Here is a 27,715-nt window from a genome sequence, read left to right as displayed (position 1 = left end):
GGTTCTACACACAAGTATTTCACAGCCGTCAAAGTCCTTGGTCAAGTCCATATGCTACCCAGAGGCACACAAGCTCTCTACAGCTGCAACGAGGTATTTATTAGGGGAAAGTAATTGCAAGACAGGACATCTGCAATTGACCTATTATGACACATAGGTTAGGGCTGGCTAGAAGTATGTTTAATCTTTGAGGTCTGGAGTAGGATGATGTAAACCAGTGCACTACAATTGTCCCTATAAATGCTGACCTACATCACATTTAGTAAATCAGTTACTAATTATGGTTGTACAACTCTCTCTTCCTATTGCTACTTGTATGCATTACAGGTATGGATGTAAAAATGAGGCAACAGCCAGAAGACAGTATGAACAACTGCAAAGTGTGGACCATGAGGGTTTCTCCTGCATGGACAGTGGACTTTGGCTGAATCCGAAGTGGCCATACATGGGAGCCTCACCAGATGGAATTGTCACATGCGCCTGTCATGGAACTGGGGTTTGTGAGATAAAGGTACCAGCTATTTCTTCAGTATGGATTTGGATATGCATTTACCATTCATGTTTTGACGTCCTCAATAACACAGTAGAGCAGGTGTATTGGCATTGTGACTAATGGAACTGGGATTTGTGAGAAGAGTAACCTAGTACTTTGTAATTCAATGCACAGTTTATGTTCCTACATGTTGTAAAGACATAGAAACATCACTTGGTGCATGAGAGAAATTAACAGATCTTGAAGCTGAACATTTGAAAAGGAGATACTATGCAGAAGAAGTGACTATTTTCATTGTGAACTTTTAGTGCCCACACAGCAAACAGGAGGAGGCCAATCTACGCCTGTGTGCTGGAGACCAGGGCTTCTGTCTCATCTTCGATGGGGACGATGTGAAACTGGACAGGAAGCACGCGTACTACTACCAAGTACAGGCTCAGCTCCACATTGTGGGTGCTGACTATTGTGACTTTGTAGTGTGGAACACAAATGACATCTTTGTAGAGAGGATTTTGCCTGATGCGGAACTCTGGGTCAATGTCATTCCCAAAGTTCAAGAGTTCTTCAGACACTGTGTTCTTCCTGAAGTGTTGGGACAGCACTTCACAAAGTGAACCAAATCATGTTTGAAATGTTTCTTTAATCTGTGCATATTCCTGTAATAAATTGTAAATAAATGGTAGTTTATAGAACATGAATATCACAACAGGTCAAAATCTTATAGCTTTAGTTATATAGGCACAAATAAAACAAATTGATATCTGAAATATATAGGTAGTTTAGGTTAATTAATTGTTTCTTTTGTTTGTGTAGTTATTCCTAGGTTGTTATATTTTTGTTGTTAACCACCCTGATCAAAATAAACCTTCTAAAGGGCTTCACATCACTTGTTGCTGGTGGTTCTTGGGAGCTGGGAAGAGGGGTTACATTTCCATGTTGTGCCTCGGTTTCCCCTAGGCCATTTCCTCTGAAAACTACTACATGAAATGGTCACATGTTGTGAAGAAAGAAAGCGACCAAGTTGGACAATTTTTTCCAGGTGTAAGCTACATCCTACTACAAGCACCCAGTATTTTCATTGTGACTACATAGACAATGAATATGATATGATTTTCTCAAGACAAAGATAATTTAATAACGGATTCAAACAGTTTAACTACAAACAACCATTCAAATCTAATTAGAACTGATTTAAAAATGACAAAGATTAATTGAATGAAATTAATACATTTTTATTTCAATAAAATAATAATGACAGACAGGTAGAGGGAGACATATACATATATTTGAAATATTATTATTCAATATTATCATTAAACTATTTGTAGTCCGGGCTAGAACTACACACACCCGTTAGTGGAGGTCTGAGAAAACATCGACCCATTATTTATAATCAAATCTACCTCAAATCATTCAATGCAAAACTATGCAGGGCATGCATCTTATTTTCCTATTTGACCTTTAGATGAATAGAATATTGCTTACTCCAGTGGGACAACAGAGTCCGAAAGATTGGATAATGCACAGCAAATGACTCCAATCTTATCAATCAGCGCCAGTGACTCGCCTGTTTTTACAGCCATGTGTTCAACGGGGAGGGTACTCTGCAGAATTTGGTACTTTCTTCTCACTAATCCTATGACCCTTTCCACGTGAATACGCACATTAGCGAGTTTTCTTGTTTGCTCAACTTCATATGCAGATAGCTGGCTCTTCCCTTTTGTGAAAGCAGGCATCTTCAATGAAGCACAGTAAAACCCCACACTATCCCCTATAGTAAAGCCACGGTCTGCCAGAACAATGTCTCCGGGTAACAAATTATTTAGAAGGCTACTCTCTTCAGTTATCTGCTTGTCACTCACTCTCCCTCCCCAAGCACGAGAGATGTATGTGACATATCCTTGAGGAGCAATGCCAATGAGAAATTTAACTGTGTTATGGTGTTTATAATTGGACCAAGTTTGTGCTCTTGCCAGCAAATTAGATGGCCTTTCAAGGAAAACTTCAAAACAGTCCACTATTACGGCAACCTTACACCCAAATGCTTGCCTGAATGACATTGGCATTGTAGCTTGCAGCACCTCTCGCTCTGGCCACTCTATTATAAACTCTAATCTTTCATGAAGTATGCCAATTATCTTGTGCCAAATTCGAGAAACAGTGGAACAGGAAACATTGAACCTGAAGGCCAAATCTTGGAGTGGAAGGTTTAGTCTCAACCGAATTAAGACCAACATGAACTGTTTAAATTTGGAGAGCGCCGACAAAGAGCTATAGTTGATGTGTGGCTCACATAGCTGAAACACTTGCATCAAAACTAAGAAATTGGGCAATCCTGTGTAAAATGTAGTCTTCTCTTCGTTGTTCTGAAAAGCATCTGGACTAAATTCCCTGTCCAGTACTTTTTTCCTGAGGTCACTCAGCTCCACTACGGAGTGATTCAGAACATCCTCCATCTTCACAAGATCCTCCATAGTCAGGTCTGTCTGGCAGCCTGCATCTACATAGAATATATTTGGCAAAGGGGATAAGAGGGGAAAAGATAGTTTAGTTATATAATTTACAAATTGTATAAAGGTGGTGGTAATTATTTGTTAAATTATGATGTAAACAAGTGACATACATAGTTGTCAAAATACATTTAATTTACTCTTGTCTGTCTCTCTCCCACACACACTCTGTCTCTCTCTGTCTGTCACACACTCTGTCTCTCCCCCTTTCTGTCTGTCTCTCTCACACACACACTCTGTCTCTCTCTCTCCCACACACACTGTCTCTGTCTGTCACACACTCTGTCTCTCCCCCTTTCTGTCTATCTCTCTCACACACACACTCTGTCTCTCTCTCTCCCACACACACTGTCTCTCTGTCGGTTTGTCTCTCTCCCACACACACTCTCTCTGTCTGTCTCTCTCCCACACACACTGTCTGTCTGTCTCTCTCCCACACTCTGCCCCTTCTGTCTGTCTCTCTCCCACACACACACTCTCTCTCTCTGTCTGTCTCTCTCCCACACTCTCCCCCTTCTGTCTGTCTCTCTCCCACATATGATGTAAACAAGTGACATATATAGTTGTCAAAATACTTAATGTAACATTGGCTACATGAAAGCTCCTCCATGCATTATATTTAATTTACCTTTGTGGTATTCCGATGCTGGGCTCTGTGAGCCCTCACCGAGGTCCAGCAATGCCTCTGCTGCATCGGTGCAGGTCTCATCTGCTTTTCTGGACCTCAACCTTTCCTCACGTTGACATGATGCCTCTGTCATTGGTTTACCTTGCTGGTAACCAAGGTTAACTGTAGGAGCCCAGTCTGGAGAGTCTACATCGTTGGCAGCACTCGGGCAGCCTGAATAAAATAAATAGCAAAGTAATAAACACCCAACAATGACAGCAAAGAGGGATAACAGTAGTTTCGGTCCTAAGAGATTGTTGAAAACCACTGGCCGTGATAGCTAGCTAATGTTAGCATTGCTTAAAAACAAAGACACCGGAAGATAGCGTCAGCTATCTAGCTGCGAAACACAAACACACAGGGTGATATCACAGATGTAACGTTAGCTATATGTTTCCAGCAATATTGCCTCCTGGTCTGTATTTTTGTCAGTTTTATCCAGCTATGTAAGTAGCTAAATTACTGCCTTACCTTTCACAAAGTGGTCACTGCATATACGCGCGTTGTCTGATTCGGCTCCTCCAGACCTCAACCGGAGATTTCTGATCCACGCCTGCCGCCGTTTTTCTGTGACTTTTTTAAACTTCTCCCCTTTATGTATAACCACTTTCGGGACTCGAAAGTACCCCTTGTTTTTTTCCCGATTCGATCGGTTGGTACAGCCGTAAACCGCGCAAAACTTTGGCATTTTAATCAGAGAGTCTCACTGACTATGAGTATCTTCGTTATATGCAAATCACTTCCTGCCCCCCAACAACATTCCACTAGAGCGAATGACGTCACCTGCAAACAACCTATTGAAACGTGGTGGGCTTGATAAAGTGTATAATCCGCTGTTGATGATGTATATCCAGACCACTGTCCACTGTCCAGACTGCATCCGCCATATAGCTTGTTAGCTGTTAGCACCACAACAAGACAGTACTTGATTTCTTTGTCCATTTCCGCGTCGAACAGACTGCAAACTACCTGGCGTTCTATCGCCATGCTCTAAGACAAACTCTAACCTTAACCAACTTTGAAAGAGTGCCTAAGCTTAACCGTCGAAAGAACTTGCAGTCACGCTCTAAGACAAATAGCTGCATCTGATCTCACAACAACACAACTATCTTTACCAAGCTAGAAAACCTAAAATTGGAACATAGAAAAGTGGCGTCGGCCAATCAGAGAGCGTCTCCGCGAAATGCTGCTACGGAAAAAAATACTGGCGTCGGCCAATCAGAGAGCGTCTCCGCGAAATGTGGCTAAGGAAATTCTTGACGCTGCTGCCTAGACCGCTTCAAATCGCGCCCGGGTTCCAACATAATAGTCATATTTCAACGCACAACGCGTTACGCACTGATTGGCTGCGACGGATACAGCGATCAAACAGTGACGCGCACTCAGAGCGCTATTGCGTCTAGCCCGGGCCGAGAAATAAAAACAAATTTAAAAATTTAAAAAAAGTGAGTCACTTCCTGTTCAGGAAAACGAGCATTTTTTATTTTATATATTAACGTTATATTGTGCATTGGAAACACAAAAATACTTAAAATGAGTAAATATTATTCATTTTAAACATGTTTATATTATTTATAGGGCTATAAAACAAAAAACAAAAAAATTATTTTTCTTGTTCTTCTCTCATATAACCAGGGGCCTGAGGGGGGGCGGCGCCCGAGCGCCCCTAGTGGCGAGCCGCCACTGGTTATTATACTGGGTAAAGGGCGAGGACACAGCCCCCTGGTGGACAGTGCTGGAGAGAGCGTCGGTTAAGTCCACCTCCCTATCTGCCTTGTTATGTGCTAAGCTCCCGTTCACACAGCCCATATCTAGCTTTACCTCGAACCCAGTTGTCATCCATTCGATAAAAGTGTGGAACCAATTTAGAAGAACCTTTTCCCTCAGGGAACTATCACTGGCTGCTCCGATCACAAGAAATCACATGTTTGTCCCATCAACGATGGATAAGGCCTTCGACAGTTGGGCTGGGAGTGGAGTGATTACGCTGTCTGACCTCTATATAGACGGCAACTTTGCCTCCTTTGAACAGCTAGTACAGAAATACAAGATCCCTAGGTCACACTTCTATAGATACTTGCAACTCCGGAGCTTCGTAACTTCGAACTCGGACTGCTACCCAGTGTGTCCTCCTGCCTCCCTTTTAGACTCAATCTTGAACTGTAAACTGATCCAGAAACAGGCTATAAGCTGAATTTATGAACTACTTAATAAAAGCAACTCGATACCTTTAGATCTCCTCAGGGGCAGATGGGAGACTGACTTAGGTGAACCAATCACAGAGGACACATGGGACAAAATAATACAGGGGATTTTCTCCTCTTCCATTTGCCTTAAACATGCGGTTATCCAATTTAAAATTGTACACCGACTGCATTGGTCCAAAGACAGGCTCTCTAAAATATATCCCGACATAGACCCTCTATGCAACCGCTGCAGACAGGCTACAGCCACTCTGCTCCACATGTTCTGGACGTGCCCAGAGTTGCACACCTATTGGCAGACCATATTTGACACCTTCTCTAAGATATTTGGAAAGGAAGTGGAGCCATCACCATATATTGCATTATTCGGAGTGGCCCCAATGGACATCCACTTTAGATGGTGGGAATCTAGAATGCTGGCCTTCTGTTCACTCTTGGCCAGAAGGCTAATACTGTTCAAATGGAAGGACCCAGGTTCACCTGTCTACGGCCACTGGATGAGAGAGGTCATGTATCATATTAAACTGGAGAAGATCAGGTATACTGTCAGAGGTTGTACCGAAAAATTCCACAATATTTGGGATCCTTTTCTAACTTTCTTTGAGGGTATGGAAGCGGATAATGTGACGGAGGCGATCTGACTGGCCTTCCTGGTCTCTCAGCTTATTATTCTTTTTTATTCTTTTATGTTCTTACTTTTCTTCTTCTCTATCTACAGAATACAAGAGATATGTGACTGCTGTCTGGTGATTTAAGAGCTAAAAGGAAAAACAATGATTAATTAATAAATTAATAAACGATTTAAGGTATTTTAGAATGACTTTCAATCCAATCCAATCCAACTTTATTTATAAAGCGCTTTAACAGCCACAGGGGCACAAAGTGCTGTACAGAGGGAGCATATTAAAAACTATAAGCAGCACTAAAAATAGATTAAAACATACAAAAAACAAGAGTACCAAAAAAGAGAAAAAGAAAAAAAGAAGGTAAACATAGGCAGCAATACAAATTTAAATAGATCAGAGTACTTAAAAAATATTTAAAAGCAAAGGACACAGTAACAAAACGACACAACAACAACAACAACAACAACAACAACAACAACAACAACAACAACAACAACAACAACAACAACAACAACAACAACAACAACAACAACAACAACAACAACAACAACAACAACAACAACAACACAGTAAGACAATAAGATCATAAAATTGTCCGGTATAGGGGTGGGGGGAAGGGAGGGAGGGAGGGAGGGCCTTATTTTATTTTTATTTATTTTTTGGCCCATGTGGGACCGCCTGTGAAAATTGAATCTTCAAATAAAAAAACCTTGTTCAAAAAGTACTACTGAATCACTACACAAAACCTAACTCTGTGGTATCTCATTAAAAAGTACTACTGAATCAATACACAAAACCTATTAGGTACCACATGGATAGGTTTTGTGTAGTGAGTAGTACTTTTTAAGTGTAGTACCTCGTTAAAAAGTACTACTCACTACACAAAACCTATCCGTGTGGTACCTCATTAAAAAGTACTACTGAATCACTAGACAAAACCTTTTACATTTGTGAGGTAGTAGCGATACTGTAGTGACATGTAGGAGTTGTGCAGTAGTGTTTCCAGTAGTAATCATTAGCGTTTTGCTACAAGGTGCTAGTAGTGAATATGATGTTATAACACTACTGTTTTACTACACATGTTTTTAAATAGTACTCATGTAGAGGTTCTACTACTTGCTTGTATAGTGATGAATATGTAGTCAGAACACACGACTACACATATTTAAGTAGTGATCAATAGAGTTCTCTACTATTGAGTTGTTCATGTAGTTAATAGTTACTAGTCATAAACTTGTGTTTCATTCCTAGCAACTTTATATAACCATTTGAGAAAACATTGTTACCATGTTCATTGCTCAATATTTACAAAATAAAGCTAATTTCTCATTTGGATATCTCATTTGGGAGATGCTTAAACCTAGTCTAAATGTTATACTTCTGAAGTATTTAAACAAAAATCAATAAAACAGACAATTCCAAGTCAAAGGTATGTGTCCATTACCTACTGTATGGAAAATAAAAGCAGATCCCGTGAATGTGTTGTAGGTTTGAAAGTGCTGTGTATCTTTTCCCTGCATGGAATGTTCAGGGAGTTACCATGGTTACATGCTGCCTTGAAAAAGCAAGTACCTTTATTCAGAAGTATTATATTTAGACTTGGTCCTCAAAATGAATGGAAGTTAATCAGGAGCCTGACACCTTGGAAGAATGGTGGTGTTGACAGCGTTGGTCACTATCTTACTAGTAGATTACTTTACGTATGATGTCTCCTTGTGTGTCTGTATGGCTTGGGCAATAGGATGATATTAGCGTTTATCTATTGTGCACATGGCCATGAGAATGGCCCTCACGTGTCCCTGATTAAAGAACCATATTCAATTATACAATGCCTGTTGTGAATCTTACTCTATAGTCAATCTCTCACTGTCCCTTTCTCTATTGCTTCACTGCATTGTTGTATCAAAACGATGTATGTAGCCTAACTTTGGAAAGAAATCAGCTCTTGTTAGCTAAAATAAAATGCAAATACCCCTAATGTGACAGTCAACTCCTCCTAGCTCTTCAAACTGTGCAACGTAAAATATACAACCCATAGACACAAACAACCAAGTCTATATTCTAACAGAACAATCACCAACTGAGAAGGTTTTGTCAAGGTTTAAGCAAAAATAACATATTGGATTTGCAATAATATAATTGACCAAGCCACAGATTCCGTTACATAGTTTCCGATCTGAAAAAGACAGTCTGGGATGGTCCTATGCGCTGACCACATACATCTGGTCAAGTGTTAATAATAACATTATTGTCCATCGCCGTTCACTTTATCAATTATGATTGGAATTGGAAGCAAGGCCAACAGCTTCTCTGTTACAGTGGGTGACAATATTGTCACGAGGAAATATGAAATTACCTACCTGGGTTCCATCCTAGAAGCAAATCTTTCCTGTGACAAAATGGCAACCAATGTAATAAAAAAAGTCAACCAACGATCAAGATTTTTGTATAGGATCTCCTCTCTGGTAAATAAGAATACCTTGAAGACTCTAACAGGAGCACTCATTCAAGGTTTCTATGACTATGCTTGCACCTCATGGTACAAAAGCACCTCAAAGGCCCTAAAAACAAGGCTCCAAACATCTAAAGCACTAAAAGTGAATTTTCTTTATTGTATCAGAAACTTCAGAATGTTATCTTTCAAAAGAGACCAGGCCCATGCATGTGCTATAAGTATAAAGTATAGTATTTTGGTTTCCAAAAAAAGTATGCAGTCCTCAAGTTAAAGTAAAAAAAATTACACTTTTGGGGGTGCCTGTTAACTGGTTCTGCGCCAAAAATGGTTATACTCGTTATTGCCCGCCATGTGAATATCGCCAAAAATGAGTTAACTCGTTTTTATGATCGTTATTGTTTTTATTTGCTATATCTATATAATTCATGGCTGCAGCCTCTGCAGACCCTGGTGAATGTGTCTGAGCTGGCAGACGGTCAACACCGCCCTCTACTGCCTTGCGGAGCTATTGCACTTAATTGGAAACGGTCTGGTGTGTTTTCAGAGCCGATCTGAGCCGTGGGGGCGGGGTTTAAATACTCAGGTGAGGCAGGCCTTTCAAACGATGGCATGGAACACTAACCCCGCCCGCCCATTCATGTGTAACGCTCGGTAATGTCGGTGACAGGATCGCTGTGGATAACTGGAATGGCAATCAGATAATTGGATACTTTTTTTTGCATTACATCAGTGACAAGGTAAGAACACTATATATAAAATCTTGCGTTGATCTGATATTTCCTTCTCCCGCGATCAAAGCTATCTGTGTGGACCGTGTTGTGCTTTCCACCGTTGGCTGCGGTGGAGGGGCGCCCCGCTACGAGGGCCATTTCATGTATGCACAAGGAAACATAATAATGATAATCTAGCGTTGATTTCAGGATGATTAGATAATTATCCAGTGATAACTGGATTACACTATGATGCCTTTTTCTCGTCTTTTCCTGGAATTACTCAGAATCACCCAAACCATATGGTATAAAACGTAAATGTACGGATGAAAAAACAATACGTTTTTTTCATGTTGACCAGAACGCATTTTTTAATCACGCCGCCCTGACCGGGAGAAATCCAAACGTTGGCTTCTCAAACAAAAAGGGAAGGCGGAGTTACATCAAGCGTTATTGATGGGCTAAGAAGACCTGTCCAAATAAAAATGACGGGTGTTGTTGATGGTATGGTACAATAATCAATAAGATGTTTCAAAATATGTGATAATAAGTGAATGAGTACACATGACACCAAACAGTATTTACATAAGGACAGAGTAAAAAAGAGAGGATATAGAGAATCAATTATTAATTAAAAAATGCACAAACAAGCTGAATTTCTTTTCCAACAAGGAAATATAGAAATAGACAAGACTAGATTAAAATGTATTCAAATATAAATCTTGGAAGCAACTTAGGAAATGGAGCTAAAATGTATTTGACATATTATGCATGATATGAAGAAATCACTTTTAGGCTGGCGGTTGATTAAAGTGAATTATAGTTGATGTCATAGATTCCGACATTGTAGTATCCCCTAATTTGGCTGGACCAGACGACAGGGTTATGTGATACAGGAAAGTGAGACATCAAATATCATTAACATTTATAACCTGTTACGGTTGTGGCAACAGGAAGACACAAAGGTCTGAAAAGAGAAGAAGATTCTATTTGAGCACAGTTTAATACCCATAGGAAATTAATGATACTGTTTGAATGACTAAAGCGCGTGACTAACATTTTCTTCTGTCTTTAAGAAACTACAAGTGGAGAAGGCAGAGGAAATAAAGGAGAAAGTGAAAACAGAGATTCATATTCTGAACATAACCTGTGTGTTGTATAAATAAGACAAACAACGAAAACAAAACAGTATCTTTATATTTCTATTACAAATTATCTCAATCAAATTAATGTTAAAAGAACAACAATTATACTAAATTTAGAAGAGATTGTATCTGAAATTACAGTTGTATAAGTAAACATGTCTCTTTTGATCTTGCACTGTTTTGCAGCCTCTCGCCGGGAGAACGGAGTCTGTGACAAACGTCCATTGAGTAAAAAAAAATGTAAAAAAAAAAAAGAAGAAGAAGAAGAAGAAGAAGAAAGAAAATATATATAATGGATCAAGAGACAGTGAATACAGGCAACAACAAGGTCACATAACTGAAGGCTTGTGTAAGAAAGACAATAACTATATTAGAAACAATATAAAAACATGCATACATACACACGTACATATACACCACACAAAAATTAGGAGTTACATTTTTTTTTCTTCTTCTGCCGAGTACAAAGGAAGTCTCTGAAAAAACAATCTGAACAGTAATTTGAAAAGGAAATAGGAGAAGCCTACTTAGAGACTACATCACACTTCTGGAGCAAAAAGGAAAATGTTGAGAAATCTCAACTCAGACAATGACAAAGCAGGCCATTATGCCTCCCCTCAACAAGCGATGCGGTCCCAACGGGTGCGCTGAAAACAGGCCAGTATGGAAGAATGATAATGAATTAATTCAATATAGCCAAAGACGGGTAAGACTGCACGGAGAGAAACCAGCGGAAACCTAAGGCAGGCACATTCACGATTACAGGAGCCGTAAAAATCACTGTGAGCAAAGACTCACTGAAAGAGTGAACACAAAGAAAGGGAGGTGAAGAGAGTGAAACACAGAAATTGCAATAGGCATTGAGGACACTATCAAAACCGAATAAGTGACATCTCCAGACTCATATCTCTGGACTAATAATGCACCAGACAAAGTGAATACAAATTCAAAGATCTTGTGGGAGTGAAAAAGCAAAAAGCCATCCTGCAATTAGGTTAGCCCAAAACTGGCAAACTATAATCATATTGACTGAAAATGTTTAATGGCAGGAGAGAAAAAAGAAATACACAACAAACAGAGAGTAAGGCCACTTGAGATTTGACACACATAAGAATAGAAACATGATACAGTGAGAGTTGATATAAAAACAAAGTGAACATATAAGACAAGTTAATGGCATAAAACAAATCAAGGATATTTGTCGCCGACCCCGTTTGCCTGGTGGGAGCTGATGGAAAAGAGTGCACAGGACAAGAGAGGTAAGTACAACGAAAGTGAAATAATAGAAAATTAAGACAAGGTAAAGGAAATTAGGAAATATAAACTAACTTAAATAAAAAGCACAATAGACATAGTATACAATTCAAAATAGCATAGAAGTAGTAGAATATACTAAACAGAATAAAATAACACTACAGTGAGAGTCAGCGTCCAGAATGAGTGTGTTAACAGATGGACAATTAATTTTAGAAACAATAAGTAGGAAATAAGAACGTTGAATCAGAAACTATTCTATAAGCAAATGGACAACAGAAAAATGATTTTAAATGTATGGAGAAATACCTAAAAATATAGATTAATTAGCTAAATAAATAGTTAAACAGGGCTGAATTCTCAGACCGTATGTTGGTGGAGAAGAGAAACAATCTGGAATAAAAAGTGAAATTATAAAACTGAATATTTAAGAAAGGAAAAACAAATTAAGGAAAAGCACACACAAGGTTGAATCAGAATATGAAATGATCTGTACTATAGTGAGTTAAGTATTGTTTTTATGAACATAGAGTGAGAGTAGATAGATTAGGGAACAACTAACATGGCCAAGGAGTCTCTACAAGTTATGTGTCCACAAGGAGACTACACAGAACTGAGAGAAGGCGATCCACCCAGAAGCCAACCATGCACAGAGGTTCAACGAGCCAGCAAGCCAGCATGAGACAACAAAAGAGTGACAAGAGAGGTGGTGCCATATACCACATCATATCAGAAGCTCTGGGGGGCCGAGACGACCTGGTGATCCTGCAACAATTGGCACGATCGACCACGTGGTCCCAGGGTGGCACACTGCAGGAGGGCACCAGACGACGGATGACAGCAAAGACGCTATCATTGGGAGCAGCCCTCAGCCAGAAGGGCCGTCATCGGAGGACAACGGTGGAGATCGAGGGCATGGCAGAGAGGAGACACCTGACCGACGGCTGTCGGGAGCAGAGAGGAGACACCTGACGAGGGCTACACTGCATTGGAATTTGACAACGCACCTGTCGGGGTGCAGATACAGCAAGAAGACATCAAGAGGCCATAGAGGCCACAAAGAATGACAACTAGACCCAAAAGATACAGCGAGCCTTGATGAAAAATCAAGGACACCTCTATCCCTATTGAATGGGGGGTAAGATTCACCTCTCAAGAAACGAGAGAGGTACAAAAAAATTAAAAATTAAAAAAAAATATATATATATTGTTATGAAATTTCATATTTCATATATATATAAAAAAAATTAAATTGTATATACTCGCCACTGACATTCCAAAGCGCTGGTCAGGGCCCAACAATGGGGTACCACAGCGCCACATCGGGTACCAAGGGACCAGGGAGGAAGCCCAGCTCTCACGGATTGAGAGCTCCGGCCAACGCACTGGCCAGACGGAGGAATCAGGGGGAGGCATCACTGAGGCCTGCGGCCATCCAACCGGGGTTCTGAGCCCCGCCCACAACAGGCTGCCAACCGGGGTTCCGAGCCCCGCCCACACAACAAGCTGTCATCCGACTGGGATTCCGAGCCCCGCCCAACATCAGGCTGACATCAGACAGAGGCACTGCACCTCTCCCACCTGCCCCAAGAGAGGAGGAAGTTTGTGGGCCATGAGACGGTGATTGCCTGCATGACAAAACACAATGTAAGAGAAACAAAATACTATATTTCTCTTAAAGAGAGGAGATGGACAGATGAACTACAAACACTACAAAATAAACAACAGATGACCAGCAAGACCAGATCGTGAAGAAGACCAACGGCAAAGATCGACGACAAATTTTTATTTTAAATTTCTACAAATTCAATTTATGACAAATGGACTATAATTCGTGTACTAAGTCTTTGGACTATTATTTCTTGTATTATTTCTATTGTTAAACATTCTTTCTTTATTTCCTTTCTTTATTATCTTTCCCAATATTATTCTTGTTATTATTAACTTGATCGGTAGTTCCTTCTTTTCTTTTTATTATTATTATTTCTGTTATTATGAATTTTACAAATTACTCTTCTGATTGATATTAATTTTCATCAAAAATAACACTGAGTGTAACGCCCACATGGGCGTCACAAGAGAGGTTATGTAGTATATTTTTGATTGGTTATTATACATTATAGCATAATCATACTGGCTAGTCTGAAACCAGACAATAATGTGGATTTAGCCATCTGCCCCCACGGCTGGAACCAAAGCTTACTCATCAAACCGGTTCCCCAGAGAGAGAAAGCCCCCACCAGCCAAAACCAGTTGATTAGGGTGTGACTGAATGACCTTTTGTTACTAGACTGACTGAAACACACACACTCTCTCATGTGACATTTCAGTGACCATTGTCTAAACTAACAAGCCAGACTGAAAAGTTACAACCACTGATGAATGACACACCCCCTCACCCATTAGAATCTCATGCAGACAGAGACCAAACCAGTTTACCCAGGTAGTGATAAGCAAATCACATCACAGCATTTAGATTCGGTTGAAACACATATAAGCCACACATCTTGACATTAGAACACACACACGACAGGACAAGCTGTGTGTCAGAGAGATTCTTTGTATCCTGATGCTATTGCCGTATTCTACGCTGGTGCCCTGCTGAATAAATCGACTGAGAACCTGAAACCATTGACTTTGAACTTGTATCCAGCGTCTACTTTCTTGCCCTTAAATTGGTCATTCCATAATTGTAGTTTACAAAGTCACAGCTGATTTGTAACATCACCGTTTTTCTGTAACGTTAGATGGGAGGGATTTAGCTAGCAAGTCTAGCCAGTTGGGTCATTGGCAGCTTGGTCTGAATGTGCTCCGAACAGCTCCGACTTGATATTTTTTATGAGTTTCTAATGCTAGGTAAGCAGCTGCTACTCATTAGATTGTCATAAGGATAACATTCCTGCTGTAACCACTGACCTAACTAGCTGTAGCCTAACTGTTGGCAGTTAGGAGGTCCTCCTTGTAGCCATATATTATTATTAGAGTAATAACTGTTTAAATTGGAATGTCTATCAAATTCATATTGCCATACTTGGTGACCATTTTATAAAAGCATTAGCTCACTTCAGGCTGTGATTGTGATGTAATCACAATGTCGTGAGCTATTTCTTAAGCCTTAAAGGACCATACTGTACCAGTCTAATTTAGACTTCTCACCTTTCCCATTGGTTGTTCCTGTCAATCAATGGTCATTTTGTGTGCATACTGTAGGCGTATGTTTTGGTAGATATCAGCCTATACAATTTCACACTGACATTGATGTTGAAAAGGGTTGAAAATATGCTCCATGAAACTTGAAAGTAGCTAGGCATAGGTAATTTACCATTGTGAAAATCACTGTATTGTTTATTTTTTGCTAATTGTTACATGTGGGTGTGTTTGTACCCTGATCAGGTGTTCCCAGCCAGTGTGATGTGTAATGTCTGGTTGTAGTCCCCTGTCCTGGTCATATAGTTCTTTGTCGTTTCCCTCCCAGGTGTATCCATCTGTAATCAGCCCAGGTGTTTCTTGTCTCGTCATCCCCTTGTGTATAACTCTTCTGTTCTCCCCTGTGTGTGGTGGCTGATCCTGTCTGCACAGTCCTGTCCATTGTTTGTTATACTTTTGATGTTATCCATTCACGTTTGAAAACCATGGTGTGGGATAAATATTCCCGGATCAATCAATGTAGTCAGTTAGATAGACTTGAAAAACATGGGTTTAATACACAAATAGGTTCAGGTAAATCAAAGAGTTACGGCTGGATGACTCAGAGTGGACACTGGCCGGGTGTATCCAAAACTGAGCTCAAGATCAGTGATTGTGGTCACATTATATACATGAGGAGCAAAAGGTGTGTCCATTGTTAGCGGACGAACTGGAAGGGTGGGTGGTTGGTCTGATCCGGGGGGGGGGGGTTCGGTCCATGAAAGGGGGGGGGGGTGATGTGTTTTGGGATGGTTGGACAGGACAGGTGAGTGGTGAGGGGTCTTTGGACACAAAGGAGGGTGGGGGGCGTCTTTTGTCTTCTTGTTGGTGGTAGGAGATGATGAGTTTCATTCTCTCACAATGGTAATTAAACCTCTTTTTGTTACGGGCTACCTTTTCATATTATGTTTCATTGACAAGACAACGAGCACTTTAGAATAGTCAATGGTAACATAATACTAATGTTACTGTATTAGTCTACTACAAGCTATTCAAATTCAACTTGGAGCACCGGTTAATAAGTGCACTGTGCATGGAGTATTTTCCACACCTTTTCAACATCAATGGCAGTGTGAATGGCAAGCTGAGATCTGCAAAAAATACACCTAGGAAGGAACACAACATTTTTTAAAGACAGAGGCAATCTCCGGTAATGGTAGAGAAGTCAGAATTAGATTGGTATGATCTAATGATGCCACGTGAGGAGTTTTTCCCACCGGTTAATAAACAGGACATTACAAGATGATGCTCAATATCTATAGAGCACTTACTTTGATCTTTAATGTTATGCAGCTACATTGATCCACATTTACATTTAGTCATTTAGCTGACGCTTTTATCCAAAGCGACTTATACATTTTGAACAATAATTCAGCAGGAGGGGTACATCTCTGGCAGCTAAGGGTCAGTGGCATTGTTCGTCAAATAGTGTTGAACTTGAGTGTTACACTGAGTGCATATACTATAGTCATATTAGCATAGTAGGTAGTGTAAGTATACAGTAGTAGCATAGTAGTAAGGTACATACTAGTAAAAGACAGTAAGAAGGTCATTTAAATTTCTTTACATTTCAGATATTGTTTGAAGAGGTGTGTTTTTAGTCAATGGCAGAAAATTGGCCGGGTTTCAGCTGGCCGGGTTTCAGCCGGGTTCCACCATTGTGGAGCGAGGGCTGAAAGTAGTCTGCTTTGCTTCGGTGAACTCCCAGGAGCTGTTTTTAATTCATTTTCAATTATGTGTAGAATAATCTCCCTGTATCTTACATTCCTTTGTCTTATCAAGGCAATAGCCCACATTACCCACCTTTGGAGGACCAAAGGTGCTACATTTCGTGGGATATCTGGTTCATTCACTGATACTACTATTAAAATAAGGGTTTATGATTTCATGTATTGTTTCAGTTGTACGGTATATAACTAATTAGACTAGGGTTTAAAGGAATATAAAAATTAACACAGATGGTTTATTACTTCTTTTTTTTATTATAATCTTTTGTATACTTTATTATATATTTAGCACAGTAGATATATATATATATATTGAGTTATATATAGACTTACCTGGGGCCGGTTTCACGAAGATATTTTAGACTGATCTGTAATGCCAGTCTTAAAACTCTTGTGTGGGTCGGCAATATCGCCATGCAGTCAGGTCCCATTTGGGCAGTTTTCGGCGGAAGGACACCATTTTTGGACACCATATTCGGAAGACCCACCACCACAGCAAGTATTAGTCCGCAGGTCTTAGAGGGACTATATAAATGGCTCCCGAAGCGGCACTCTAGATTTTCCCAGACCTTGCGGTCATAGAATATATTTCTCCGGAGAATCTGCGCATTTCTAAACGACCGTTTAAGTACTGTTTATACTCATTTGTTGGACTTATTATAGCATTCGTTAACGTTTATGACCGTCTATAGCAGGGGCGGGGCTAGGGGGTGGCTACTTGGGCTCAAGCCCAGAATTTTTTCTGAAAAGTCCTGAATCTAAAAAAAAACAAAAAAAAAACAAATTTTTTTTTTTGACAATTACTCATTGTTACATGAAAATATGTTTGCACCAGATTTAGCAGAAGCTAATTTCCATCTGTAGTCTATCCAGCTGCTAACTGTATTTGAGTGAGTTATGTCTTGGTGTTATGGTAGACTCAGACCTAAGCTTTAAATCACAATCAACAAGTTGACAAAAACATAATTCTTCCACCTTAGAAACATAGCTAAAGTACGGCCATTTATAAATCAAAAGGACGCTGAAAACCAGATCCATGCCTTTATCTCAAGCCGACTCAACTACTGTAATGCACTCCTTACCGGCCTCCCGAAAAAATACGATGATCTATTTTATTGCAATGCACTATTGCATTATTTTATTCTATTTTACTAACTATTTTATTGCACTGCACTATTTTATCAGTGATAATCAAACCGTACACAAAGATGCATATTAACACTTTCAGCGCCAGATGGCGCTGTTTACTGTTACTGTTGAAAGGCCAGCACCTTTTAACATGGGGATACGTGGCTGTGTTTGCAGGCCTAAAGCTATATTATATATTATAGCTATGGATCTAATAATATAGTTGATTGTCATTGAGTTTCTTCTGGTCAAGATGCAAAAAACTGATAATTTTTCCATCCATACATTTCCGTTTTATACCGTCGTGAATATGAGTGTAGTTTCAGGGTGGTCTGGTGTAATTTCCAAAATGACAGACACCAAGCCACATCGTTTCAAATGGAGTGCAATAGCGGCCGCAAGGTGTTAGGCGGCGGTATTGGACTTTTGAGATCTCAGACCCATCCCCAGTGATAACACACGCTGCCGGCATGTCTTTATGAATGGAAATATCGAATAAAAGAAACAACGATGAAAACCCGACTATACTCTGGTTTTCGGGGGTCCTGGCGCTCAACGTTCGGCGAGTTAACCCTAGATCTTAAATCCTAATATGAAAAACGATGTGATTTAATGTTCTATGTCTTACCTTGACTTTGTCTATTTTACTGCTATCTATTTTATGCTTTATGTCTGCACTTTATGCATTGCTCTTGATCTGCCAATGTTGTGCTCATTTTATCCCTGTCTTTTTGTACTGCTGTGAAGCACTTTGAGCTGCAATTCTTGTATGAAAGGTGCTATACAAACAGTGTATTATTATTATTATTATTATTATTATTATTATTATTATTATTATTATTATTATTATTATTATTATTATTATTATTATTATTATTATTATTATTATTATTATTATTTATTATTATTATTATTATTATTATTATTATTATTATTATTATTATTATTATTATTATTATTATTATTATTATTATTATTATTATTATTATTATTAATTATTATAGTTTGCTTCATTAATTAAAGGGTGTGAATTTAAGTGTTCTCTAGTGCCATTTGTCCGCTTTAAGGTGGTGGTATAAGTGTTGAAGTAAAAAAAATCCGTGCCCGCTACCGCGGGCACCTATCTGGACTAAGCGCCGGATCTCCTACAATCCTAAATCCGCCCCTGGTCTATAGTGTATGTGAGATGTTTTTACAGATATTCTGGTAATATTTTCCACTCAAAAAGCTTGTTTTCAAAAGTACCGTAAATAAATCACCCAGGATGCCATGCTTTCTGTTGTGGTAATGTGGGATATTTGTGGATATCCTGAAGAAGAAGGTTCTCAGTCAACCGAGGTTCAGATAATAACAAGGTTTATTTCATTCAGTATCTGATAACCGATGGGTTACATCGATCCCATTCTTTTACCATGTATATTCACTTTTCAATATTTTACCTGTTCCAAATGATCCTGGTATATTATATATATTAATCTCACCCACATTATGAAGAGAAAAGCGAGTAACTGTGGAATAATATAATGATTCCCAAACTCTCTTATGTAAAGACATTCCCATCCCCTTTCACCCCTATCCTGTCCCCCCCCCCCACCCATTTGACCTATCAAATGGGACCACACCCCCCCCCCCCCTTTTTAACTATATAAGGCTCCTCCCAACAACATTCCAGGTCTCTCTACCTGGGCCATTCAGCTGACCACCTGGGGAGAGCCCCTCAGCCATTCTCTCTAACTACTAATTGTACATTTCTATCTGTTTGGTTAATAAACCTTGTTATTATCTGAACCTCGGTTGACTGAGAACCTTCTTCTTCAGGATATCCACAAATATCCCACAATTGGCGTCTACGAACTTGTGACGGACTCTTTGCGTCCTCCCAGCGTGCCGTGTTGTTTCATCTATACAGAGAAAAGTGAGTATATAGATGGTCGACCAAAATGTATGGCAAGGAATTAAAACCTTCCAGCTTTTCTCTGTGCCAGGTGAAGGTTACGGTATGTTGTCAAATATTGAGATCATGGCTGAGCGAGAGTAATGTGTATTAATATATCTGATCTGTATTGAGAATCGTTACGGGGGAACGCGTGTACCCCGGTCCTTATCAGGACAGAGGTTCTGAAAGGATTTGCTAGGTTGTTGGAGTGCTATCCCTGGTTAGAGTACCAAAACATAGGCACCATATAGGTTGTTGGATTGCTATCCCTAGTCGTGCTGATGCAGACTAAAATATAGGCAACAAGGTAAGATACGTAGGCTTATTAGACGTTATATCCTTGGAAAACGCTACTCTGTTAGAAACTGTTCTGTGATTCTTCTGCAAAAGGCGGGAAGTAGGACCGATAGCTGATAGAATCATAATTAGATTTACCAGAGTAACGTTGTAATATTCATAGTTCCAACCTCAAACTAAGCCCACGACCTCTTCCATTCCTGAAAACGATGTATTCGGATTAGGTGAACCAATTGATCAATACAGATAGCGGGAAGCTGACTACGGGACGTCCCGGTAGGACGTGTCCTACATTAAACGGGACATTAGTCGCGTGTTGAAGAGACCGTGAGTGTGATTAAATGGTATATTGAAATCTAATATAGCGCTGTTAAATTTCGAAGTTCAGGTTTGGTCATTATGCGTTAATAACGGTGTATAATGTAGATCAAGGGTATAAAAGCCTTATCGCAGCAGATGCTGGTCGATTAAACAAACAGCGATCCGATACAGACCAGGTATACACACACGTTATGTTTTATGTATTTTCGTTTGTTTGTCTGTTTACGTTTCATTTGTATGTGCACAGTATTATAGGACCCGTCGCGTTGCTTTATTGAGTCAAGAACCGGCTGATAGCGCGCCGAGCATTGGGCGACGAGTTAACGTTATACAGAGAATAACATTGGGGTGCAACTCACGCGACAAACTAGGATAGTGATTTCCGGTACCAACAAAACCGGCCCACGTGAACGACCATTTGGGAATTGTAGTTATTATCGTTTCTGTTTGTTTATGTTTCACATGGAATCGCATATGATGCACAGGCTCGTTCATTCGGTTACAAAACGCTGGTTTAGGTGAATTCCAGGCTATTGAGAGCTCGCGGGAAAGTACTGCATGGATTGCAAAGCGTTATTTCCGAGGTGAATGAGAACGCATGAACGTCGCTTGAAGCGATGACGTCATACGGTGTGCGCCATGAAGTTATGATTTTGATATGAAGCTATCCATGGGCTAACGTGAAGTTTAATATGCCCAAAGCCGAGGGTATATGAAATCCACGTGTAGTATCTGTTTTATTTTTATGTGTATGTACACGCTGCTATTAGAACTTGTTGTGTTATTTTAACAAGATGTAAAGGATTTTTCTAAGTTTGCATTGTCTCAGCCACCAGAGAAATGCACAGAGCGTTGCATTGACGACACGTAGCGTGTTACAGCCTCGACCACTATTCTCAAATTATCTTCAAACCGAATAGGGAATGGAACATATTCGATTTAAACTACACATAAACGAAAGGAAAGGGGGTAAGTTATATGGTTATTCAATAACCGAGTTGGAACACACAAGCGTGCTTACTCTGACGATCCAACCTGAGCACAACAGCTTTTTCCGGTAAGTATGAAAATCCTAATATAGCTGCATGACATAACTATCTTCTCATTTGCAGTGAATTACAGCTATCCCATATCGCTTGAGTGATTGTTTTTCATTACTGTACACGTTATAAGTCACATAAAACTAACCTCAATGCCTGTTTCAGATTTGTAATGTATCTGTGGGCGCGCCGGTAGGCTCGCTCCTCATAAATAGGTTTCTATATCTTAGAATGTGCACAAGGCTAGTGATAAGGCAAACATGCTATGTTTATTCAACTAATCATTTCTATTACAATTTATGAGTAACACACTTACTCCCAGTATATGCGATTAGACCTTATAAGCTTTTACAATTATGTTTAAAAATAAGAGGTTTAGATCAACAAGATCTAAAAGCTAAAGAAAGAATAACAACAACCTTTCTTTGGAGATAATAAATAATTGCAGATAATGTTTAGATGAGGCCAAATCATGCCTCTTTTTCACAGTAACAGTGATGAGATATGTATTGTATGTTGAGAACTCAAAATCAAGGAGAACACACTCAAAAATAGTCTTAGAGGAGTGGGAAATTAACATGTGTTTGTGTTTACAGACAACCAAGAGACAGACAGATCTGGCTCTGAGGCGAGATGCAGAGCAGTGCAGACACCCAAATTGTATCACAAAAGAAGAAAACTCCAATGATTTGCATCTGAACACAGACAGGACACAGAGTGAGACCAGCTACAATCATGTAAATTTAGATCCCAAAATAATCTACATTTAAAAAAAAAAAAAATCAACCAGGATGGTGTGGAGCTGAAAGACAATGCAAATAGCTAGAGAGGACTCTGAGCACACCTAGGGGCTCAACTTAGTATCTCTACTGTACTTAGTATAGTATGAAGTATCACTTTAGATGCAGATGTTCTCGTTGTTCCCATCGAAACTCACCTGACAAAGGATGGTAACGAAGCACAAAATGCAATGAATGCAATGTTTTAAAATGAACTTATCCTTGTTTATTTATACAACATAAATTAGACACAGGTGATGATATTGCAGTTATGAAAAGCTACCTAGTTCCCATACTAACAGAATAACTAAGCAGTCATTTTCATCATCTCTCTGTTCATGAAGGCACATGAATTAGAGATATGAGTTCTGCTTAAAATCAGACAAAGTAGAAGTGCCCAAAATGAAAGATTAATGATGAAAATAACATAACTTGCATGCTATCTCCTCCTTCTATCCTCTGCTTATAACCACTAAATCCTTGCTATTTCAAGTACTTTCCATGACTGCAAATATTAAAACCAGCTGTTGGAGCACAATGATCAAAACATACAAAGTGTACATTTACATGGTTGTCATTTAACTGACACTTTTATTCAAAGCGACTTACAAGTTCTGTGCGACAGGTCATCAGGAAGGGCACAACTCTATCAGCTGAGTAACAATGTTCATCAAAGTGTTGAGTGCTACAGTATAGGTTAGTTTATTAGGACAAGTGCATGACAGTAAGGTTAGTTAGGGTTAGATTTATTTGTATCAGTTGGAAGCAGGATAATCATTTACACAATGATTATCAAAATGCACAAGATGTATTAGAGGTAATTGAATTAATGCTACTCAAGAGTAGACGAGAAAATGAATGGATGTATTTCATGCAAAAAAAAAAAACTGCCTGGCTGCCTAGAGGTTTTTGTTTGTGTTTTTCTCTATGCTAATATCGTGTCACATGAGCCACACTAGAGGTGTGAGGAAAGCCAGAGAAGTTGTGACGAGGTAAGTATCCTGAGGTACACCCATCGCACGTTTCCTGAGGTAAGATCAACTTCAATTTGACATCACAGATTATAAAGATAAAGAGAATTTTTTTCTGATTCCATGCAAAGATCGGATCCAAACATATAAAATGCATGATGGTATTACACAATGAATTGAATTAACCCTAAATGATTTTCCTCTTTAACAGAAAGGTGTTGAATCATGTAAGGAGTTGTCTAAGGCAGGTTTTTATCATCCTCAGATCATATATTGGTGAGAGGACAGGACGAGTGAGACAACGCGTGACCTGAACCACGAACGACAACGGGACCAGGCAGAGAGGAACACAACCCAGAGACCTGAGCGACCCACAACAGCAGAGGACCACGAAGGACACCGCCAAGGAGCTGCGGAGACAGCAACCGTGGGAGAGCCGCCATCCAACCCAGCCCACACAACACAGACGTCCCCAAGGAAGGGGAGCATAGACAGGAAGGACGACATGCGGCCTCACCCCGGCGGCCCACGGCAGACCAAACCCATCACCTGCAGAAGGGAACTAGAGCCCCGACCATCAAGGTGGATTCCGATGATAAGATTGTCATCCGGTAAGAGAGAACGTCCTGCTGACTGGCCACTACACCGGCAAACCCTCGCCCTCCATCAAGTGGTACCGCAATGACGAGGAGTGGACAGCGAAGCCAGCACAACACGTTCAAGAACGCCCTGACCACCATGTCTCTGGGCCTGATGAAGGCCAAGCGTGAGCACAGTGGCAGATATGTGATGGTGGTGGAGAACAAGTCGACCGCCCCACTGCTACCGGTGACCCTGTGACCTTTGACGAGATACACAAGGAGTGGATGGCGACCTGAACACACGAGAAACGCCTAACACTTGCAGTAAAACAGGCCTAGCACATATTGTCCACATTGTTATTTTTTTTATATTACTGTCTTACTGTCTGGCGCTGCCACACGACAGACTCACAGAAACATCAACTGAATGTACGATACATTCAACACACATCAAGACCACCACAGAAGGACGCACCCCTGGCAGAGAACAGCTTGTCAACAGCGAAGCGACATCTGTCAGATTCATGCCTTCACAAACAAGAACAACTTCACAATGTTATATGCACCTGGAAAAAGATGAACTAGGAATGTGATGAAATGAAATCATTGAGATAGCATTAACAATGTTTAGTAATAATGAGCAAAAAATTTCAATAAAAAATGCATTTCTGAAGGAAGAAGTGGTCACATGATCACATTGCATCACATTTGAATTACTTAAGTTACAAAATTGTAGTGTTAGACAAGAAAGAATCAGTTGGTTTGTTTGCTCATGGAAGAGGACATGTAACATTGTTGTTTTGCACCTGTATGGTGGACAGTTGATAGTATATGCACTAGAATTACATACAGGAGCGATGCATAAGACGTTTTATCTCCTCATTTATAGAGAAGAAATGGAGAAAATTGTCTGATTCTAAGTAAAGACCAAACAAAACTGAGACAAACACAGATGAAAGTGACACTCAAACTCAGGTTAAATACAACTGGATCTTAAGTAATTTCATCAAGAATCATTATAAATTATGCATATATATATTTTTGAACATTTTCCCATAATCAATCATGTTAGTTTTTATTAACCACTAGGTTAACGGTTTTCAATTTTATTTTTGACACATTAGCCACTAAGGTAATGTCTATTGTAAATATTACTATGTTTGTATGTGTACAACCATGATCTTAGCTCCCATATATATTATCATGAAGACACATAGTTACCACTTAAATGTCTGAGTCACGACGTGCGCGACTGGAGGTAGGCCAAGGTATGTGCACAGCTATAGCTTCTAATGATTATGTTATTTGTTGTTTGATATCAGAGTTGAGGACCACTCATTGATATAGGTATATGAGTGGCTAAATCAGACTATTATTAATAAAAGAAAAGGGTGATATTCCCACATCCCACATCTCTGATATCAAAATAACACAGACTTTAGTCCAGTCAATCATGTCATGAATCATGTATGTAAATAATTCTATTTTAAACTGTTATGCCAACCACCAGATCAAGGTTTTAAAATGATTTCATTCAATAATCCGGTAAACCAACAGATCACATTGGCCAAAATTTTCATTATTTTAATTGTTTTCTATTTCATTCAGTATCTGATAACCGATGGGTTACATCGATCCCATTCTTTTACCATGTATATTCACTTTTCAATATTTTACCTGTTCCAAATGATCCTGGTATATTATATATATTAATCTCAACCACATTATGAAGAGAAAAGCGAGTAACTGTGGAATAATATAATGATTCCCCAACTCTCTCATGTAAAGACATTCCCCTCCCCTTTCACCCCTATCCTGCCCCCCCCCCCCACCCCACCCATTTGACCTATCAAATGGGACCCCCCCCCCCCCCCTTTTTAACTATATAAGGCTCCTCCCAACAACATTCCAGGTCTCTCTACCTGGGTCATTCAGCTGACCACCTGGGGAGAGCCCCTCAGCCATTCTCTCTAACTACTAATTGTACATTTCTATCTGTTTGGTTAATAAACCTTGTTATTATCTGAACCTCGGTTGACTGAGAACCTTCTTCTTCAGGATATCCACAAATATCCCACAGTAACTTTGGAGCTAGCTGCGAGCTAACGTTTGACTAACGTGAACACAATTGACATATTTATTTTGCAAATGCAGTGTTTTCAAATATATTCAAAAATATTAAAGTCAACAGCACTGAGTTGAATGCCCACAAGGCCCTCCTGTGTGACTGCAGTGACTATTTCAGGTAAGTTTAGCTTGGTTCATGTTAGCTTGGTTCAGGTTAGCTTGGTTAGTAAACAGATACCATACTGTACTTTTACTGTAAACAGATACTATACTGTACTTCTACTGTAAACAGATACTGTATTTATACTGTAAACCGATACTATACTGTACTTCTACTGTAAACAGATACTATACTGTACTTCTACTGTAAACAGATACTATACTGCACTTCTACTGTAAAAAGATACTATAATGCACGTTATACTGTAAACAGATACTATACTGTACTTCTACTGTAAACATATACTATACTGTACTTCTACTGTAAACAGATACTATACTGTACTTCTACTGTAAAAAGATACTATACTTCTACTGTGCTAAGACCCTATACTTCTACAGTGAAAATATATTACTACTAGGGCTGTCCCCGACTAAGGATTTGGATAGTCGACTATGATTGGCCAAAATGTGCCATTAGTCGACTATTAGGCAAAAAAAAAAAAAAAAAAAAAAAGTATAATATATTTTTGTATCATTCCATTTGGGCTGTGGGAGGTACTTAATGTCTGAAGGAGTCGACTGAAGGCTTCTTGTTCTCTGCAAAAGCATGCAATTGGTCCACTGATGGATACATCTTGATATTTGTCTAGTCTAGTGTGTTCATTAGATGGGTGAAATCCTCTTTCAGTGCCTCTGTGCCTGTTTTCTTAGGCAGTTGGCCTCTGGTGTACGTGCCATTAGCGTTAGCCACGCTTCTGGCAGTCGACTACGGCTCCTTTCAACCGATTAGTCGACTATTCGACTAATAGGGGTCAGCCCTAATTACTACCGTTCTTCACTCTAGACGTCTGGTTCCGCTCTCATTCGCTCATGTTGGCCCCCCCCCCCCCAAGTCGCTCTCCGCTCGCTCACTGCTCACCTTCATTTGCGCATCAAGCGCTCCCCGCTCCACAGCCCGCTCAGCATAATTTTTTTGGAGCATGATGTAAATTAGCTTGATTTGACCAAACTACAATAGTCTGCACCCCCTGGGCCCCTTAACAATTGTTTGTATTGAACCGTATTGTCTTGTACCCATTCTGCAATGTTAAATAACATTTATCCATTCAACTAGCTGTACTATGCTATGGTAGCTAGCCTAGCCGCAATGCTATGGCAGATCCCATTCACATTAGCATGTAAGCTAACAACAACAGCTTTAGCTTTAGTCTCTCGCTTTTTGTGAGACTAAACTCCGCTCTTGGTGGTACATTGTGTTGATGACTCTGCACCCCCTGGGCCCCTTAACAACTGTTTGTATTGAGCCGTATTGTATCGTACCCATTCTGCAATGTTAAATAACGTTTATCCATTCAACTAGCTGTACTATGCTATGGTAACTAGCCTAGCCGCAATGCTATGGCCGATCCCATTCACGTTAGCATGTAAGCTAACAACAACAGCGCTAGCTTTAGTC

The 27,715-nt window shown here is 39.8% G+C and overlaps 1 long non-coding RNA gene across 1 annotated transcript; it reads right to left on the bottom strand.

Moving 5' to 3' along the window:
* Positions 1-2,960: 2,960 nt before the first annotated feature.
* Positions 2,961-4,373, bottom strand: LOC311224544. Its single transcript, XR_014619450.1, has 3 exons — positions 4,142-4,373; positions 3,632-3,844; positions 2,961-2,993 (listed from the first exon to the last, which is right to left on the bottom strand). It is a non-coding gene; the product is annotated as an uncharacterized lncRNA (long non-coding RNA).
* Positions 4,374-27,715: the final 23,342 nt, after the last annotated feature.

The sequence above is a fragment of the Notolepis coatsorum genome (assembly GCF_963971535.1).
Source record: "Notolepis coatsorum genome assembly, chromosome: 3".
Lineage (NCBI taxonomy): Eukaryota > Metazoa > Chordata > Actinopteri > Aulopiformes > Paralepididae > Notolepis > Notolepis coatsorum.
The sequence above is the reverse complement of the archived record's forward strand: the minus strand, read 5'-3'. Positions and strand labels throughout refer to the sequence as shown.